This window comes from Nerophis ophidion, linkage group LG01, assembly GCF_033978795.1.
Source record: "Nerophis ophidion isolate RoL-2023_Sa linkage group LG01, RoL_Noph_v1.0, whole genome shotgun sequence".
In the NCBI taxonomy this organism is placed as follows: Eukaryota; Metazoa; Chordata; class Actinopteri; order Syngnathiformes; family Syngnathidae; genus Nerophis; species Nerophis ophidion.
In genome coordinates, this window is record NC_084611.1 from 36,458,082 (window position 1) to 36,477,994 (window position 19,913).

The window sequence follows — 19,913 nt, forward strand, 5'->3', positions numbered from 1 at the left end:
CTTGGTAATTAATTCTTCATTTGTTACCAGATTGGGACCTTCTTTCCCTTGTATTACCACTCCACAGCTAACGTTACCCATGCTGCTACTACTCTGCTCCGCGAGGGCATATACCTATGTTATGTGTGACGTGAGAGTATGTGACGTGTGTAAGAAGGTGCGCTTACTGTCTGTGAGAAGCAGAGACAGGAAAGAGTGGGAAGAGCCTGCAGTGTAATGCCAGCAGCTAAAAGCAACTGCGGGAGAACCTATACTCGAATATCACGATATAAAGACAAACCCGCGATATATCGAATATATCGATATATCGAGTATGTCGATATATCGAAATTGAACTACTCTTTTAGTTGGACTTGAAACCAACACAAGTAAAACTAGTTTTGTTGCCTAATGGGGCTGCATGCAAACCTTTTTCAGTTGCCTAGATGGCGCTAATGGTAAGTTTCCATGTAGGGCTAAGTGATATGGACGAAAAAGTATATCTTGATATATTTTTACTAGAGATGTCCGATAACTTCAGACTGCCGATATTATCGGCCGATAAATATTTTAAAAATGTAATATCGGAAGTTATCGGTTTCAAAAAGTAAAATGTATGACTTTTTTTAAACGCCGCTGTGTACACTGACAAAGGGAGAAGTACAGAGCGCCAATTAACCTGCCTTTGCTTGCCGGCCCTATCACATAATATCTACGGCTTTTTACACACACAAGTGAATGCAAGTCATACTTGGTCAACAGCCATACAGGTCACACTGAGGGTGGAAAAGAAATGGCAACACTTTTCTTTGCTTTTAAAAATACGTCTTACTCTTTTTAGCATGGGCATTAGCCAGGTTTTGCTAAGGAGCTGCTAAGGAAGTAAGGGGAGAAAAGTATGCTGGAGTAAAACAAGAAAAAAATAAAAAAACTTGAATATCGATAGGTCGATATTTCTCCTAGGCCGAGTTTCTGGTAAAACACGGTGTTTTTAGAAAGCCCACACAGGTGGCTCACGAATAAACCCGCACCTTTCCGTCATAATACAACAGTTCATATACTGGACCAAAGCAGCCGTGAAGACATTTTAACACTCACACAATTTTTCTTTGAACTCAAAGGCTGTTCCTCATTTGGGGAAACTCTTTCTACTGGTGTTTGGCTTGGCTGGGTTCAAACCAAAGCAATAGCAGGCCCTGTAACTCACCCAGGGGACCACCGAGGGAAGTGATGGACTGATGAGTGGTGGGCTTGGAGCAAAAGAAGAAGGGGTGGTTTGAAAAGATAACCATCTGGATCCACTTGGGCATTATTTCATACCTTCTACCGGTGACCCCACATTTTCTCTCTGCCTCTCCGAGGTGCCATCGCATCAGTGATGGGATAATATTTCTCCAGAGATTTCCGATAATGGCTTTTTTGCCGATATCCGATATTCCGTTATTGTCCAACTCTTAATTACAGATTCCGATCAATCAGTGGAAAACAAATGATGACAACGCGTGAAGGCTGATGTTTTGGAGTGTTTCAAGAAAAAGTGGCTGAAAAAACCCCTTTTTTGCAAAAGTTGAGCACCAAATGTGAGAAGAATCCTTTTTTCTCTATATGTTTGCTCCACTTTTGTGGCGCTTAATTCGAGGGTCACTTTTGAATTTGCTGGTTTATGTGGTGCAATGACGTAAAAACACCTTGCTCATGGATATGTTCCTGCTAGAGATGTCTTTTTTGCCAATATCTGATATTCCGATATTGTCCATCTCTTAATTACCGATACCGATATCAACTGATACCGATATATACAGTTGTGGAATTAACACATTATTATGATATATATATATATATATGTATATATATATATATATATATATATATATATATATATATATATATATATATATATATATATATATATATATATATATATATGTATGTATATATATGTATATATATGTATATGTGTATATATATGTATATATATGTATATGTGTATATATATATATATATATATATATATATATATATATATTATTATTTATATATTTTGTTGTGATGCCCCGCTGGATGCATTAAACAATGTAACAAGGTTTTCCAAAATAAATCAACTCAAGTTATGGAAATAAAATGCCGACATGGCACTGCCATATTTATTAATGAAGTCACAAAGTGCATTATGTTTATTAACCTGCCTCCAAACAGCAGCTTGGAATTTGGGACATGCTCTCCCTGAGAGAGCATGAGGAGGTTGAGGTTTGGCAGGGTTGAGGTGGGGGGGTGTATATTGTAGCATCCCGGGAGAGTTAGTGCTGCAAGGGCTTCTGGGTAATTGTTCTGTTGTGTTTATGTTGTGTCACGGTGCAGATGTTCTGCCTGAAATAAGTTTGTCATTCTTGTTTGGTGTGGGTTCACAGTGTGGCACATATTTGTAACAGTTTTATAGTTGTTTATACGGCCACCCTCAGTGTGACTTGTATGGCCTTTGACCATGTATGCATTGCATTCACTAGTGCGTGTGAAAAGCCGTAGATATTGTGTGATTTGGCCGGCACGCAAAGGCAGTGCCTTAAAGGTTTATTAGCGCTATGTACTTCTACCTACGTCCGTGTACCACTCCGTACAGCAGCGTTTTAAAAAGTCATAAATTTAAACTTTTTCAAACCGATACCGATAATTTTTGATACTAGATTTTAAAGCATTTATCGGCCGATAATATCGGCTGTCCGATATGATCGGACATCTCTATATTTCTCATAGAGGAAGTGTCGGGATGTACCTTCACTTTGGGATGTTGACGTCTCCTCGCTACTCTAGTTTTTTGAGGACTAGACTAGGTGGTGTTACTACAACTAGTCTGGAGACCTTTTTCTTCACAGTTTAAAGCTTGATAGCGACCTTAGTAACAGACCTGTTCTAAGACAAGCTGATCACTGTGGGACAGGGACCATTGCATCTATACATTGTACTGCGAACAGTGTAGACCAGGGGTGTCAAACTCATTTTAGATTAAGGGCCACATGAAGAAAAATCCACTCCCAAGTGGGCCGAACTGGTAATATCATGGCATGATACCTTAAAAATAAAGACAACTTCGGATTGTTTTCTTTATTTAAAAATAAAACACACACTTTCTGAAGTTGTACAAATGATGATGTTGTTGGATTTATTTTTATAGTTACCTGTTGCGGTTAATAGTATATATACTTTGTCGTTATTTATACTTTTTGAATAAATTATGTGATAATGTTCATCAGTCAACTCATTGGTGTTAATTTTCAGTCTATCAAGATGAATAAAAATTTGATCAAAATCTAATTACACTATGTTATGTGTGTAGTTTGATCATTTTTCTCGACTGATGTACTAATGTTATGTGATTTAGCAGTAGAAAATGGATGGATGGATGGATTGGATATTATTATTTGTTACTATTCCTTTTTTGTTGTTGTTTTTTTTATCATGACGACAAGTTCCTGCTGTGAGTGACTGAAACAAAATTTCTGAGGGGCTTAGAGAGGTGTACTTTGCCGCAACCTATTTTTTTATATACCGTATTTTTCGGATTATAAGTCGCTCCGGAGTATACGTCGCACCGGGCAAAAATGCATAATAAAGAAGGAAAAAAACATATATACGTCGCACTGGAGTATAAGTCGCATTTTGGGGGAATTTTTTTTGATAAAATCCAACATCAAGAATAGACATTTGAAAGGCAATTCAAAATAAATAAAGAATAGTGAACAACAGGCTGAATAAGTGTACGTTATATGACGCATAAATAACCAACTGAGAAGGTGCCTGGTATGTTAACGTAACATATTATGGTAAGAGTCATTCAAATAACTTTAACATAAAGAACATGCTATACGTTTACCAAACAATCTGTCACTCCTAATCGATAAATCCCATGAAATCTTCTTCCTCGATGTCGCTTCTAAACAACTCTGCCAACTCCAAAGGTATGCGCCGATTCCTCTTGTCGTTTTCTGCTGCATATTTCACTACATCCAGCTTCTGCTCTGCAGTACATGATTTCCTTTTCGGTCCAATTTTTGTTCAGCCCTTCTCAGTTTTTATAAGTTACCGCCAACGATGAAATTATCCATTTTAATAGCTACAGCAGTAGCATATAGCAGTTAGCATTCCATGACCCACAATGCACTTCTGCCATGACCCTCCCCCGCCGAATTCTTATTGGTTGACGTGTGTGTGACGATTGCTGACATTTTCTTCGTCTCTTCCGAGAATGAGATAAATGATATTATTTGATATTTTACTGTAATGTGTTAATAATTTCACACATACATCGCTCCGGAGTATGTGTCGCACCCCAGGCCAAACTATGAAAAAAAAACTGCGACTTATACTCCGAAAAATACGGTACACGTTTCATGACATACCATCCATTTCAGTATTTTTTTTTCTTGGAAAAAAAAGTCTTATATTCCCGTTAATACTGTAGTTATTTAAGTAGTTTTATCTTCTTGTCATATCTAACCAGAACAGGCAACCTCTATAATCAGCAAACCATTTTCATCTCGATAAACAAATGTTTCAATGTTTTGTCCTTTTTGAATCATTCGTACGTGTTGCTCATACTGCCCATCTGGGTTGAAGCTGAAATATTACCACATGGGGACATTTGGCTTTGTTTTCATACTTTCTCTTCCTAATTGTTGTTACTTTGTGGAACTTTTCACCAGTGAGTCGAGGAACGAGGCTGTCTGCCTGGTCGTGCTTCCTGTGTATGTCAATCAATCAATCAATCAATGTTTATTTATATAGCCCCAAATCACAAATGTCTCAAAGGACTGCACAAATCATTACGACTACAACATCCTCGGAAGAACCCACAAAAGGGCAAGGAAAACTCACACCCAGTGGGCAGGGAGAATTCACATTCAGTGGGACGCCAGCGACAATGCTGACTATGAGAAACCTTGGAGAGGACCTCAGATGTGGGCAACCCCCCCCCTCTAGGGGACCGAAAGCAATGGATGTCGAGCGGGTCCAACATGATACTGCGAAAGTTCAATCCACAGTGGCTCCAAGACAGCAGCGAGAGTCCCGTCCACAGGAAACCATCTCGAGCGGATCAGCAGCGTAGAGATGTCCCCAACCGATACAGGCGAGCGGTCCATCCTGGGTCCCGACGAGCGGTCCATCCTGGGTCTCGACTCTGGACAGCCAGTACTTCATCCATGGTCATCGGACCGGACCCCCTCCACAAGGGAGGGGGGGACATAGGAGAAAGAAAAGAAGCGGCAGATCAACTGGTCTAAAAAGGAGGTCTATTTAAAGGCTAGAGTATACAGATGAGTTTTAAGATGAGACTTAAATGCTTCTACTGAGGTAGCATCTCGAACTGTTACCGGGAGGGCATTCCAGAGTACTGGAGCCCGAACGGAAAACGCTCTATAGCCCGCAGACTTTTTTTGAGCTCTAGGAATCACTAATAAGCCGGAGTCTTTTGAACGCAGATTTCTTGCCGGGACATACGGTACAATACAATCGGCAAGATAGGCTGGAGCTAGACCGTGTAGTATTTTATACGTAAGTAGCAAAACCTTAAAGTCACATCTCAAGTGCACAGGAAGCCAGTGCAGGTGAGCCAGTACAGGCGTAATATGATCAAACTTTCTTGTTCTTGTCAAAAGTCTAGCAGCCGCATTTTGTACCAACTGTAATCTTTTAATGCTAGACATTGGGAGACCCGAAAATAATACGTTACAGTAATCGAGACGAGACGTAACAAACGCATGGATAATGATCTCGGCGTCTTTAGTGGACAAAATGGAGCGAATTTTAGCGATATTACGGAGATGAAAGAAGGCCGTTTTAGTAACGCTTTTAATGTGTGCCTCAAAGGAGAGAGTTGGGTCGAAGATAATACCCAGATTTTTTACAGAGTCACCTTGTTTTATTATTTGGTTGTCAAATGTTAAAGTTGTATTATTAAATAGAGGTCGGTGTCTAGCAGGACCGATAATCAGCATTTCCGTTTTTTTGGCATTAAGTTGCAAAAAGTTAGCGGACATCCATTGTTTAATTTCATTAAGACACGCTTCCAACTGACTACAGTCCGGCGTGTTGGTCAGCTTTAGGGGCATGTAAAGTTGGGTGTCATCAGCATAACAGTGAAAGCTAATACCGTATTTGCGTATGACGTCACCTAGCGGCAGCATGTAGATGCTGAAGAGTACAGGGCCAAGGACCGAACCCTGGGGAACTCCACATGTTACCTTAACATAGTCCGAGGTCACACTGTTATAGGAGACGCACTGCATCCTATCAGTAAGATAAGAGTTAAACCATGACAGGGCTGAGTCTGAAATACCAATTCGTATTTTGATACGCTCTAATAAAATATTATGATCGACGGTATCGAAAGCAGCGCTAAGATCGAGGAGCAGCAACATAGATGACGCATCAGAGTCCATCGTTAGCAATAGATCATTAGTCAGTTTTGCGAGGGCTGTCTCAGTCGAGTGATTTGCCCTGAAACCGGATTGAAAGGTTTCACATAGATTGTTAAACGCTAAGTGCTCATTTAGCTGCTCTGCAACAATTTTTTCGAGGATTTTCGAAATAAAGGGAAGGTGAGACACCGGTCGGTAGTTTACCATGAGGTCTGGATCGAGGTTAGGTCTTTTAAGGAGAGGATGAATAACCGCTTTTTTGAATGCAACGGGAACAGTGCCCGAGGAAAGTGATAAGTTTATAATATTTAGCACTGATGGACCTAATAATACAAAAAGCTCCTTGATAAGTTTCCCAGGAAGTGGGTCAAGTAAACATGTTGTTTGTTTTATTCCATTTACACGTTGTAACAATCCTTCTAATGTTATTTCATCAAAACGAGAGAAACTATTTTGGATATTTGCAGTATCCGCTGTATATACAATCGTATCTGTGTTACTATAACCCCGTTGTAGCTGGGACGCATTGTCTTTAATCTCCTTTCTAATAAGTTCAATTTTCTTATTAAAGAACTTCATAAAGTCATCTGCCGAATGGGTGGAGCTACTGGAAGGAGTCCCTTGTTGGGTTAGCGATGCTACTGTACTAAACAAAAATTTTGGATCGTTTTTATTAATGCGGATGAGATTTGAGTAATAATTAGTTTTAGCTAAGGTAAGCATGCGTTTATAAGTTATTAAACTATCACTCCATGCTTGATGGTGCACCTCAAGTTTAGTCGTGCGCCATTTGCGTTCCAGCTTTCTACATAATAATTTCTGAGCTCTAGTTTCTTCAGTAAACCATGGCGTACGCCTTTTTGGAGCCTTTTTTAACTTCAGCGGTGCTATACTATCAATGGTTTCGCGCAGTGCGTTGTTAAAGTTGTTAGTGAGGTTATCAATAGACCCCACATACTTTGGGAACGGTGCCATTACCGAGGGCAGTAGGTCCGCAAGAGTCGTCGTTGTGGCAGCATTAATGTTGCGGCTGCTATAGCAGTTATTATTATTATTAGCTTGCCGAACATGAGTCTGAACTTCGAATTTTATAAGGTAATGATCGGACATTACTTTAGTATACGGGAGTATCATAACTTTGGAGACGGTGATACCTCTGACAAGCACTAGGTCTATCGTATTACCGCTGCAATGCGTCGGTTCATTTATTATTTGTGTAAGACCACAGCTATCAATTATAGTCTGGAGCGCCACGCACGGTGGGTCCAATGGGGTATTCATATGGATATTAAAGTCCCCCATTATAATTATATTATCGGCGTGCGTCACTAGATCAGCAACAAACTCTGAGAATTGTGTAGGCGAGTTATCTTGCTCTTCGCCCACCAAGACTGTGAATGGCTGAGATGAGGGCTCACTCTGTTCAGTCAATTTTATTGTTAAATGAATGCGCTGATAGTGATGCGGGGAGTGAGATGTCATTCTCTTGCTCCCCGTTTGCTCAAGAAAAAAAACACGCGCGAACATAGCAGTTTATCGCTGACGTCAAAGTAATTCTACTTCATTTTCATTTATAGAGGGGTTTCGATTTCCCACAATGCATTGCCGATATCCATATTAAAGGGCGGAAGTTAGTGAAACGCTAATTGTCTCATTACTTTTATCCGGACTGTAGCCTCCACATAAAACAAAAGTTAGGCTACATGAGAACAAGATTCTCTCAATCCTGCTTAACTGTCACAGTGTGCTGAGATGAAATACCGTTTTCTTACTGTATTTTTCGGAGTATAAGTCGCTCCGGAGTATAAGTCGAACCTGCCGAAAATGCATAATAAAGAAGAAAAAAACATATATAAGTCGCACTGGAGTATAAGTCGCATTTTTGGGGGAAATTTATTTGATAAAACCCAACACTAAGAATAGAAATTTGAAGGGCAATTTAAAATAAATAACGAATAGTGAACAACAGGCTATATAAATGTAAGTTATATGATGCATAAATAACCAATTGAGAAGGTGCCTGGTATGTTAACATAACATATTATGGTAAGAGTCATTCAAATAACTATAACATATAGAATATGCTATACGTTTACCAAACAATCTGTCACTCCTAATTGCTAAATCCCATGAAATCTTATACGTGTAGTCCAAGGGTCGGCAACCTTTACCACTCAAAGAGCCATTTTGACCCGTTTCACAAAATAAAGAAAACAATGGGAGCCACAAAACTCTTTTGAAATTTATAATGAAATAACACTGCATACAGAGTTTTTTTTTTTTGCTTTGTGCTATGTATAGACCAGGGGTCTCAGACATGTGGCCCGCACCCTAATAGGAAGATTTAATGTTAGTGCTACCCACGAGTTTTATATGAATGCCGCTTGACAGCATCACACTTGCCAAACCCACCAATTTTACCAGGAGACTCCCGAATTTCAGAGCAACTATTCTCTCGAATTTTTGCTGATCTTCACCCTAATAACAATATTAAGGGTGTGACATGATGGCACTGCCTTTAACGCCCTCTACAACATGTACAAACAGCTTGACAGCACTGTCACATGTTGTAAGTGGCTTCTGCAGACACAAGTAAGTGACTGCAAGGCATACTTGTTCAACAACCATACAGGTCACACTGAGGGTGCTCGTTTAAACAACTTTAACACTCTTAGTAAAATGCGCCACACTGTGAACCCACACAAAACAAGAATGACAAACACATTTCGGGAGAACAACCGCACCGTAACACAACATAAACACAACAGATAAAATACCCAGAATCCCATGCATCCCTAACTCTTCCGGGACATTACAATATACACCCCCGCTCCCACCTACCCAAACCTTTCTTCAGTTGAGGTTGGCTGAGAGAGAGGGTGGGGGGGCATTGGTGGTAGCGGGGATATAGAATTTAGCCCGGAAGAAACAACAAAGGAACGAGAGGGATAGACGACAACACAAAGAGTAGCGCATGCAACCCTTAAGAGAGCGAGAGGCAGACGCAGACAACGGGGAAGGCTGAACAGCTACACGCAAAAGACTTTGCTTATTGGAAAATAAATAAGTCTCCACCTTCTCAAAGTCATGTCCTTCCTTGGTGGTCCTTGGAACCCGCATGACGGCTTGAGACCACTTTCATGTGGTATTGGACAGAAAGAAGGACTTTTTTTCTCCTCCATTTGAAAATGCGGACGTTATCAGCACCACTGTCTGATTCCAATCAATGCAAGTCATCAGAATCAGGTAATAAATCAATGTATATTCTTGTCTTCATGAAAGAAAGGAATCTATATGTGTTAAACATGCTTGTATTATCATTAAACACCATTAACTTGTTAACACAAATGTATCTTTCATAAATAAATAAATAAACATTTTATGTATGAATGAGCTAGATCTCCTCGACTTGGTCAATTTGAAAAGTAGCTCGCCTCCAGAAAAAGTGTGGGCACCCCTGGTTTAGACAGATAAACATAAACGTCAAGAACCCGTCCACAAACAAAGCCGCCATAGCTATCTTGACTCCTATAATTAAGAAAGTATTTCGAAGTGTAAAATGGGCTGGGTTGAAGTATTAGTTAGTTGACAAAGTCCGTGTATTAAACACATCGGGGAAGATGTCGCACATGGTCTCCACCCCACCCAGACTTGTCGACCGTGTACGGATCCTTGCATCCAATTACAGCTCTTTACTCCTCACAACAACAAAGGGACTTCTTATCTATTGACTCGCAGTATTTCTCCATCGTATCGCAGCCGGTGCAATGTTATTTACCACTGAATTCAAGGGTGTACCCCGCTTACCGCATGAGTGCAGCTGGGATAGGTTCCAGCACCCCTTGCAAACCCGAGAGGAACCAAGCAGTATAAAATGGATAGATGATAGTTCAGAAATCTTATGTGTAGCTCTATCATGAACGATGACGTTTGATCTTAAATAAGGCGGCCGAAATCACACTAATTAAAACCTCAATGTCGATTCGATATCGATTAATCGTGCAGCCCTATGTATGGCGATATTGGTTTTATACCACATTGCCAGTAAAGTTGTGTATGCTCTTAGATCCACTGGGTTTTGAAATCAAAACAACAAGAGATGGTGACGTAAGGAGCTAATGTGTTCATTTGTCCCTTCTATCCTGTCCACATGTCCCCTGTGGTCAGCAGCTTTTATTCAGTCACAAATTCGTAATCCATTCTGATTAAATCTGATTGATCCAAATTCAATTTTGCCCCATGGTTATCGACTCTGAATACCAAATCAAATCTTGGAGGAGCCTGTTTCTTCACTTGCATGTCCAGTTGAATAATCAATTTCCAGGTCCTGCAATTTGTTTCAAAACAGGGTTGATGTGTATGGCGCAAATTGTATTGAATGACCGAAATGATTGGTCTGACTGCTAAAAGTTGACTTTGCCATATAGTTGCTCACTGTCTTAACAAGCAGCATAGGAGGGAATATCACCGAGAGCTTTGTAGATTGCATCATCCCGGGTTGCTTGCCGATCTAATTAGGTGATATTCTGTTTATAGAGGCAGCTCCCACCAGGCCCCACCGGCCAACACTGAATTAGCCTTTCCAGATCACTGAGAGGTCCAAAATGAGGATGGAGAGAGCCCAAGAGATCCTTGAAGCACAGAGTCGTCCTCCTTTACAATCCTCAGTCAGAGTATTAATACCTGATTTCCACATCTGTTGGTAATAAAAAAGAGACTACAGCAATATGTATTTTTTTTTAAAGTTATCACTGCGGATCCACGATTCCACTTTGCTTTGATTTGTTATTCTAAAGGTCTACTAAAATGAGATTTTTTTTATTTAAAGGGGAACATTATCACCAAACCTATGCAAGCGTCAATTTATACCTTGATGTTGCAGAAAAAAGACCATGTATTTTTTTAACCGATTTCCGAACTCTAAATGGGTGAATTTTGGGAAATTAAACGCCTTTCTGTTTATCCGTCTTTTAGCGATGACGTCAGAACGTGACGACACCGAGGTAACACACCCGCCATATTCATTTTCACATTACAAACACCGGGTCTCAGCTCTATTATTTTCAGTTTTTTAGATTATTTTTTGCCTCGTCGGTGTGTTGTCGGAGGGTGTAACAACACTAACAGGGAGGGATTCAGATTGCACCACTGGCAAGAAATCTGCCGTCAGACCCCCATTGAATGTGCCAGAGTGTCTGCACATTTGACCGGCGATGCTAAGACAGACATGGCAAAGAGATGTATGGATAACCTGCAGATGCATTTGCAACGATTAAGTCAACCAAAATCACAGAGGTGAGTTTTGTTGATGTTGTTGACTTATGTGCTAATCAGACATATTTGGTCATGGCATGACTGCCGGCTAATCGATGCTAACATGCTACGCTAATCAATGCTAACATGTTATTTACGCTAGCTGTATTTACATTTGAAATTAGATACCCACATTTAATGCGAAACAAACACTTACCAATCGACGGATTTAAGTTGCTCCAGTGTCACAAGATGCGAAAGTCCTAATCGTTTGGTCTGCACATTTTACCGGCGATGCTAATAAGGCAGCCATGCTATGGGCCACTTCATCAGGTACACCCACGCTATGGCCGAATAGCGTCAAAAGCTATTCGCTCAATAGCTTCAATTTCTTCTTCAATTTCGTTTTCGCTATCTGCCACCATACTCCGACCATCTGTTTCAATACATGCGTAATCTGTTGAATCGCTTAAGCCGCTGAAATCCGAGTCTGAATCCGAGCGAATGTCGCTATATCTTGCCATGGTAACCGTCATGTTGTTTGTAATGGCAGCCCTGTATGACGTCACAGGGAAATGGATAGTGGTTTCGAAGATAGCGAAAATAAGGCACTTTAAAGCTTTATTTAGGGATATCCCGGGACCGGTAAATTTTGAAAAAAATTTCAAAAAATACAACAAGCCACTGGGAACTGATTTTTAATTATTTTTTAACCTTTTTGAAATTGTGATAATGTTCCCCTTTAAACAGGGATACTAGGTCCATTCTATGTGTCATACTTGATCATTTCGCAATATTGCCATATTTTTGCTGGAAGGATTTAGTAGAAAACATCGACGATAAAGTTCGCAACTTTTGGTTGCTAATATAAAAGCCTTGCCTGTACCGGAAGTAGCAGACGATGTGCGCGTGACGTCACGGGTTGTGGATCTCCTCACATCCTCACATTGTTTACAATCATGGCCACCAGCAGCGAGAGCGATTCAGATCGAGAAAGCGAGGATTTCCCCATTATTTGAGCGAGGATGAAAGATTTGTGGATGAGGATAGTGAGAGTGAAGGACTAAAAAAAAAAATAATAATAAAAGACAGGGCAGTGGGAGCGATTCAGATGTTAATTCTGGAAAATCCCGTATCTGCTTATTGTGTTACTAGTGTTGTAGTGAGATTATACTGTCATACCTGAAAGTCGGAGGGGTGTGGCCACGGGTGTGGTGACTGCAAGTGTCTTTGAGGTAAGCCACGGAGGAGGCAAGAGAGTCGCAGCTGCCTCCTTTTTACACGAGGAACGACGCAAGCTCCGCTCATGTCTATGGTAAGAGCCGATTTATTACCGCAATTTTCTCACCGAAACCTATCGGTTTACATGTGGTCGGGAACCATGTTCACTTGACCGCTCGGTTCCATAGTAAAGCTTTACCTTCGAGAATATAAACAAGGAAACACCGGCTGTGTTTGTGTTGCTAAAGGCAGCTGCAATACACCGCTTCCACCTCCATCTTTCTTCTTTGACTTCTCTATTATTAATTGAACAAATTGCAAAACATTCAGCAACACAGATGTCCAGAATACTGAGTAATTATGTGATTAAAGCAGACTACTTATAGGTGGGATCGGGCTGGAAAAAAATATCCGGTACAATCAGAGACGTCACGCGCACGCGTCATCATACCGACGTTTTCAACAGGATACTTCACGCGAAATTTAAAATTCCATCCATCCATGTATTCCCTTTTGTTCATACGATAACAAAGTTGCTACAGCTTTGTTGTTATACGGTATATGGAAGGTAAATGAAGTATTGTTGACGGTTTTTTAATGCATTTTTGACACTATTTTGAGATAGAATTGATTGCTCAAATTAGCTGAATTGAACAAACCAATTAATGGGGAAAAAGCGAAGAAACAAAACCCTTTTGTCTTCTTGTTTCTCATAATGACTTTGAAGGATAGGCAAAGTTCCAAAAAAAAGTGCAGTTCCCCTTTTAAGGATTAACAATTTATGTCAAATATTTATCATCATTGCCACCCTTTTGTTTCTGTATTTCAAAACTTATAACTTGTTCTTTTAAGGATTAACAATTTATGTCAAATATTTATCATCATTGGCACCCTTTTGTTTCTGTATTTCAACACTTATAACTTGGTCTTTTCTTCTGCAGATGTCTGTTACAGGCATCTGCTTCAGCTCGCATGCACATGTTAACTTCGACTAATAAAATCATCTGCAAATGACAAAACAGCAGATGAGACGTGTTAACATATTTTTGTAATAGTCCCACTTTTACTGCTGTTATGTTCAAACTCTTGACAGTGGACGTAAATGAGCTGGCGTCTTAGTTGCAGTGAGTGTTGCTTCTGTGATTCACATACGTAGGGCTGGGCGATATATCGCGGGTTTGTCTCCGTTGCAATATAGAAAATGACTATATCGTGATATTCGAGTATACGTTACGCAGTTGCTTTTAGCTGCTGGCATTACACAACAGGCTATTCCCACTCTTTCTTGTGTCTCCTTCTCACAGACAGCAAGCGCACCTTCTTACACACGTCACATACTGTCAGGTCGTACGTCACATACGTATACGCCCTCGCGGAGCAGAGAGGTAGCAGCATGGGTAACGTTAGCTGTGTTGCGAGTGGTACTACGAGAGAAAGAAGGTGCCAATCTGGTAACAAATGAAGGAAGAATTAATTCCCAAGAAAAACAGCAGGGGGTCCATCGCCAGGCGGAGGTTTGGCTTCAAGTGGGAATATGTCAGACAACCATAATTTGTCAAGTGTGGGGCAAAAGTGTTGCTACAAAAAGCAGCATTATTGCTAATGTGTGGCATCATTTGAAAAGTCACCTGCTAGAGAATGTAGAGTGCTTACTCCGCATGTCAACATCTCCATTCGGTGCCACACCAACAAAATGCCGAGGCAACCATTTCCACATCAACACCGTATGAAAAAAATAGTCAACAACATGAGGAGATAACATCCGCAGTAACCTACCACATAGTGTTTAGTTTTTTTTACTTTTATGCAGCTCATTTTTATTTGACATTTATTGAAATATCTTTTGTGACATCATGCAAAAAGTGCACTTTATTTGTTTTAAAATATTGTAGTGGCGTTCTGTACAAGAAGTACACTTTAATTTAGTGTTGTTTTGATATATCATCTTAGTGACATCATGCACAAAAGTGCACTCATAGCTTGTTATAAATTTTTTCTGACAATCTCGCACTTTCTGTTTTGGAAATGACATGAATGTTTGTGCCACTGCTTAATAACTGTTTAATAAATACAGTTTTGGTCAAATGACTTAGTTGTGATTTTCCTCTCTGCATGGAAGTTTAAAATGAGCATATATGAATGCAGTATGAAGAAGAATGTTTTAATGTAGACACATAGAATCATCATACTGCTGTGATTGTATGCATCAAGTGTTTATTCAAGGGTAAGGCAAAATATCGAGATATATATCTTGTATCGTGACATAGCCTAAAAATATTGAGATATTAAAAAAAATAAAAATATCGCCCAGCCCTACGTCACAGTCTAGTTATTTTACTCTCAGGTGGTTGTCTGCCCTAGAGATTCTATCGAAAATCATCCTTGTTTACACATATACCGTATTTTTCGGATTATAAGTCGCTCCGGAGTATACGTAGCACCGGCCGAAAATGCATAATAAAGAAGCAAAAAAACATATATACGTCGCATTGGAGTATAAGTCACATTTTGCGGGGAAATTTATTTGATAAAATCCAACACCAAGAATAGACTTTTGAAAGGTAATTCAAAATAAATAAAGAATAGTGAAGAACAGGCTGAATAAGTGTACGTTATATGACACATAAATAACCAACTGAGAAGGTGCCTGGTATGTTAACGTAACATATTATGGTAAGAGTCATTCAAATAACTATAACATATAGAACATGCTATACGTTTACCAAACAATCTGTCACTCCTAAATGATAAATCCGATGATATCTTCTTCCTCGATGTCGCTTCTAAACAACTCTGCAAACTCCAAAGGTATGCACCGCTTCCTCTTGTCGTTTTCTGCTGCAGATTTCACTACGTCCAGCCTGTAATCTGCAGTACATGATTTCCTTTTGACTGCCATTTTTATTCAGCCCTTCTCAGTTTTTTAACTTACCGCCAACGATGAAATTATCCATTTTAACAGCTACAGCAGTAGCATATAGCAGTTAGCATTCCATGACCCACAATGCACTTCTGCCATGACCCTACCCCACCGAATTCTTATTGGTTGACGTGTGTGTGACGAATGCTGACGTGTGTGTGACGATTGCCGACATTTTCTTTGTGTCTTCAGCGAATGAGATAAATAATATTATTTGATATTTTACAGTAATGTGTTAATAATTTCATGAATAAGTAGCTCCAGGGTATATGTCGCACCACCGGCCAAACTATGAAAAAAAACTGTGACTTATAGTCCGAAAAATACGGTACTCATGTACTTACAGTATACGATAAGGTACTTGCACACAGAAAGCAAGGTTTTCAAGAGACTCCCCTGACTTTAAAAGCAAGCACACACACACACACACACACACCCTTGGGTTCAGGTTATAGCTAATCAACGGTGCACACAGCCGTGACTGTTCAGTTCCAGGGCACTGGAGATGGATGGAGGCAAGGAAGGGAGGAGGACCGAACTGAGATGGGGAGCGTGAGAAGCTCAAGGAAGTAAAGCTAGGAGGGGGTCTGAGGGGGTTAATGCTGGCTTGATTGAGGTATGTGTGTTAATTTTGTATGCGGATGAACAAATTGTGTCTGCTACGGTACCAAGTGACTTAATAATGGGTAGTTAAGAGAGTTGTGTTTGTGTGGCTTCGCTGGTAATGACTGTCAGATGTCTGCAGTGGGCCAAAAGCGGCAGTGTGTAGGCGAAAAATGTCAACGTAAAGAACGGAAGGAGCGTAGATAGAAAAATAAACTCGAGGACAGAAGGTAGTGAGCTTCTGTATAAGCCCAGTACAATTTGCCACATCTATTTCTACCGACCAAAAACAAACACAGTGGAACCTCCAAGTTTATTTGTATTTTCAATAACAATTTTCCCTTCCAAATAGTCCGTCCAGGGTTTTTCTCTTCATCCTTAAGTCCGACCATGCTGTGTGCTACTCCCTCCACCATAAGTTCACCTCCGATTGGCATTTCCTGCCCCTGAAGTAAAAAAAAAAGAAAAAAAAATATGTGTGGTTCGTCTTGCGCTTTGCTATGAAGGTGCATAGAAAAAGCAATCGCACAGGCTGGACGTGTATTGGGTGAGGCCTGCATCTTAATCATTGTCAGATGGTGGACAGAGTCCTTGTGTCTGGAGACGTTTATGAGGCCGGTTTGCCGCCTGGAGGGGCAGAGGGGGAAACAGGTTAAAAAAAAAATCCACCCAATGAGGCTCCTTTTGTCGTCTGAGAACACGGAAAGTCTAAAAATTACGTAGAAGGTAATTGTGTGTCATTCATTGTCAATATGGTCAATGTAGTAATTGTAGTTGCATCTTTTTGTTGCCATGACAATCCCTAACCGCATGCATAAGTCGTCCATAAAATTAGTGCGGACCAGCCTGGAGATCGCCCATGTTGGTTTAACACCAGCATCACCACTAACTTTACTGTCTAAATCAGGGGTCCCCATACTACGGCCCGCCAGCGTCCAAAATCCAGCCCGCGGGAAGTCCAAGTTAAAAAAAAAAAAAAATTCTAATTCTAATTATTATTTTTGAAATCCGTCCTTTCTAATCCATTTACCGCCACCTTGTTACTCTCGGTGTCTCCTAGCCGCTCAGGCATATCATATTGTATAAAAATGCATTTTCTCATCGATAATGTAACATCATTACGCTCACGCCGCAGTGTCGGGCGAGTACGCAGCAAGTGCGCACTCTTTCAGTCAATTAGTGCGTGAGGAATATATATATAATGTGTATATGTATGTATATATATGTATATATATATGTATGTTTTCTATATATGTATATATATATGTATGTATATATATATGTATGTGTATATATACAGTATATATGTACAGTATATGTATATATATGTATGTTTATATATATGTATATACATGTGTATGCATGTATTTATATATGTGTGTATATATATATATATGTGTGTGTTTATATATATATATATATGTATATATATATATATGTGTGTTTATATATATATATGTATATATATATATACATATACATATATATATATAAACACACACATATATATATATATATATATGTGTGTGTATATATATATATATATATATATATATATATATATATATATATATATATATATATATATATATGTGTGTATATATGTATTAGGGCTGGGCGATATATCGATATATACGATATATCGCAGATTTGTCTCTGTGCGATACAGAAAATGAATATATCGTAATATTCAATTATATGTTCTCACACCGTTGCTTTAAGCTGCGTGCATTACATTACTGGCGTGTCTCACTCCCTTTCGTCTGTCCTTCTCACAGAGACGCAAAATAAGCCCGCCTTCTTACATACGTCACATACTGTTGCACATGTAGCGTGACACGCTCTCGGCGAGAGCTAATGGCTAACGTTAGCTGAGGCAGGTCGAGTTGCATTTAGCTGCAGGCATTACACAACGGGCGTTTCTCAGTCCTCCTCGTCTCTCATTCTGACGGACGCGGAAAACAAGCCCACCTTCTTACATACGTCACATACTCTCGCGTCATAACTCTCGCCGATCAGAGAGAGAGAGATGGTGCGCAACTTATCACAAATGGAGGAAGAACAATAAATGCTCAACATAAAGAGCAGGGGGTCCATCATCTGGCAGTGGTTTGGCTTCAAGTGGGAAGATATTCAGCAGACAACAGCAATATGCTGTTCAATGTATATACTATGATGATTAGCCTGTGTGATGACTGTATTATGCTGATAGTATATATTTGTACCATGAATTGATTAACGTGGACCCTGACTTAAACAAGTTGAAAACCTTATTGGGGTGTTACAGAACATGTACTGTACTGTGCAATCTACGAATAAAAGTATCAATCAATCAATGCAAAGTATGGAGCAGAAGTGTTACTACAAAAAGGTAGCAACACTATTAATTTGTTCTCCAAACAGGCTAATCATCTCCAACCTCCGAGGACAAAGCTGCGAACTATGGAAGACCGGGCTTTCTGCTCCGCTGCTCCTAGTCTGTGGAATGCTCTCCCTGATCACCTGAGGGCACCACAGACTGTGGATGCTTTAAAAAAAAAAAAAGGCTTGAAAACCTTTCTTTTTAAAAAAAGCCTTTTTATAGATATATGCATACTAGTTCTAGCTATGAGGCTGTTTTAGTTTTTATTTTTATTACCTTTTTATTATTATTATAATTATTTTCATTTTTTATAAACTATAGCACTTTGAGGTTTTTTGCTCAATGTAAAGTGCTTTTTACAAATAAAATATATTATTATTATTAGTATTATTATTAAAGAAATTGCCAAACAATAATTCTAGTATTAAAGTTTACCTTTTCATGCTAGAAGAATGGACTTGCCTTTCATCCACGGGGCGTGAAGTGTAATCTCAAGTATTTGACCTCTTTAAGATCTGCGTGACCCCATTCTTTTAGTCCCCAGTCATGAGTCGCCTGAAGGCTGCTTGTGAACAACAGCAGTCCACAGGAAGGTGTACCATTTAAAAGGAATGTGTTGTTGTTGTCAGGTATCGGCTGTGGTCAACCCGGATTCACCGTGTATTCGACAAGCATGGGCAGGAAGTCCGAGCATGTGCAGACAGTGACCTCGTCACCGGGTACGCCTTTATGTCGCCAAACACATCTCTGAACTTTTGCAAAAGTTAGTTTTTATGCATGCTGTCTTCCTTGTTTTTATTGAGGTCATGCTATGTGTGAATTGGTGAGTAATTATCACGGTATCCTCATCGGCACCTTTGCTACTCTAAATCAGGGTAAGCCCAGCAATGTTAGTCACCCACGTAAACAACAGATGGTGCTGTAACTCATCGTTTCAAATTATAACTGATCTCACAGTCTCCTCTCGTGTCTTAGTGTGTAGTCTACAAAAACATATAACCACCGGGGTCTGTAATTAGAGCTAGTTCAAAACTAGAGATGTAACGATATAAAAAACAAATTTCAATTATCACGGTTCAGGGTTTTTTTTGATGAGGGTGTGGTTAGGAGGCGTGGTCACAATGATTTCATCATATAGTTTGCAAACAGTAATTTGCTATGA

General features: G+C 39.7%; 1 protein-coding gene across 2 annotated transcripts in view; it reads left to right on the top strand.

Annotated features, from left to right (window-relative positions):
* The first annotated feature begins 19,406 nt into the window (after positions 1-19,406).
* The window catches only part of bmpr1ba (bone morphogenetic protein receptor, type IBa), a 147,270-nt gene continuing 146,763 nt past the window's right edge, over positions 19,407-19,913 (top strand). Inside the window, exon 1 of one of the 2 annotated variants that reach the window (XM_061902004.1) lies at positions 19,407-19,470. The gene's annotated coding sequence lies outside the window, so the exon portion shown is untranslated. The remainder of the gene's footprint in view (positions 19,471-19,913) is intronic. The other variant, XM_061902015.1, reaches the window with a different exon arrangement.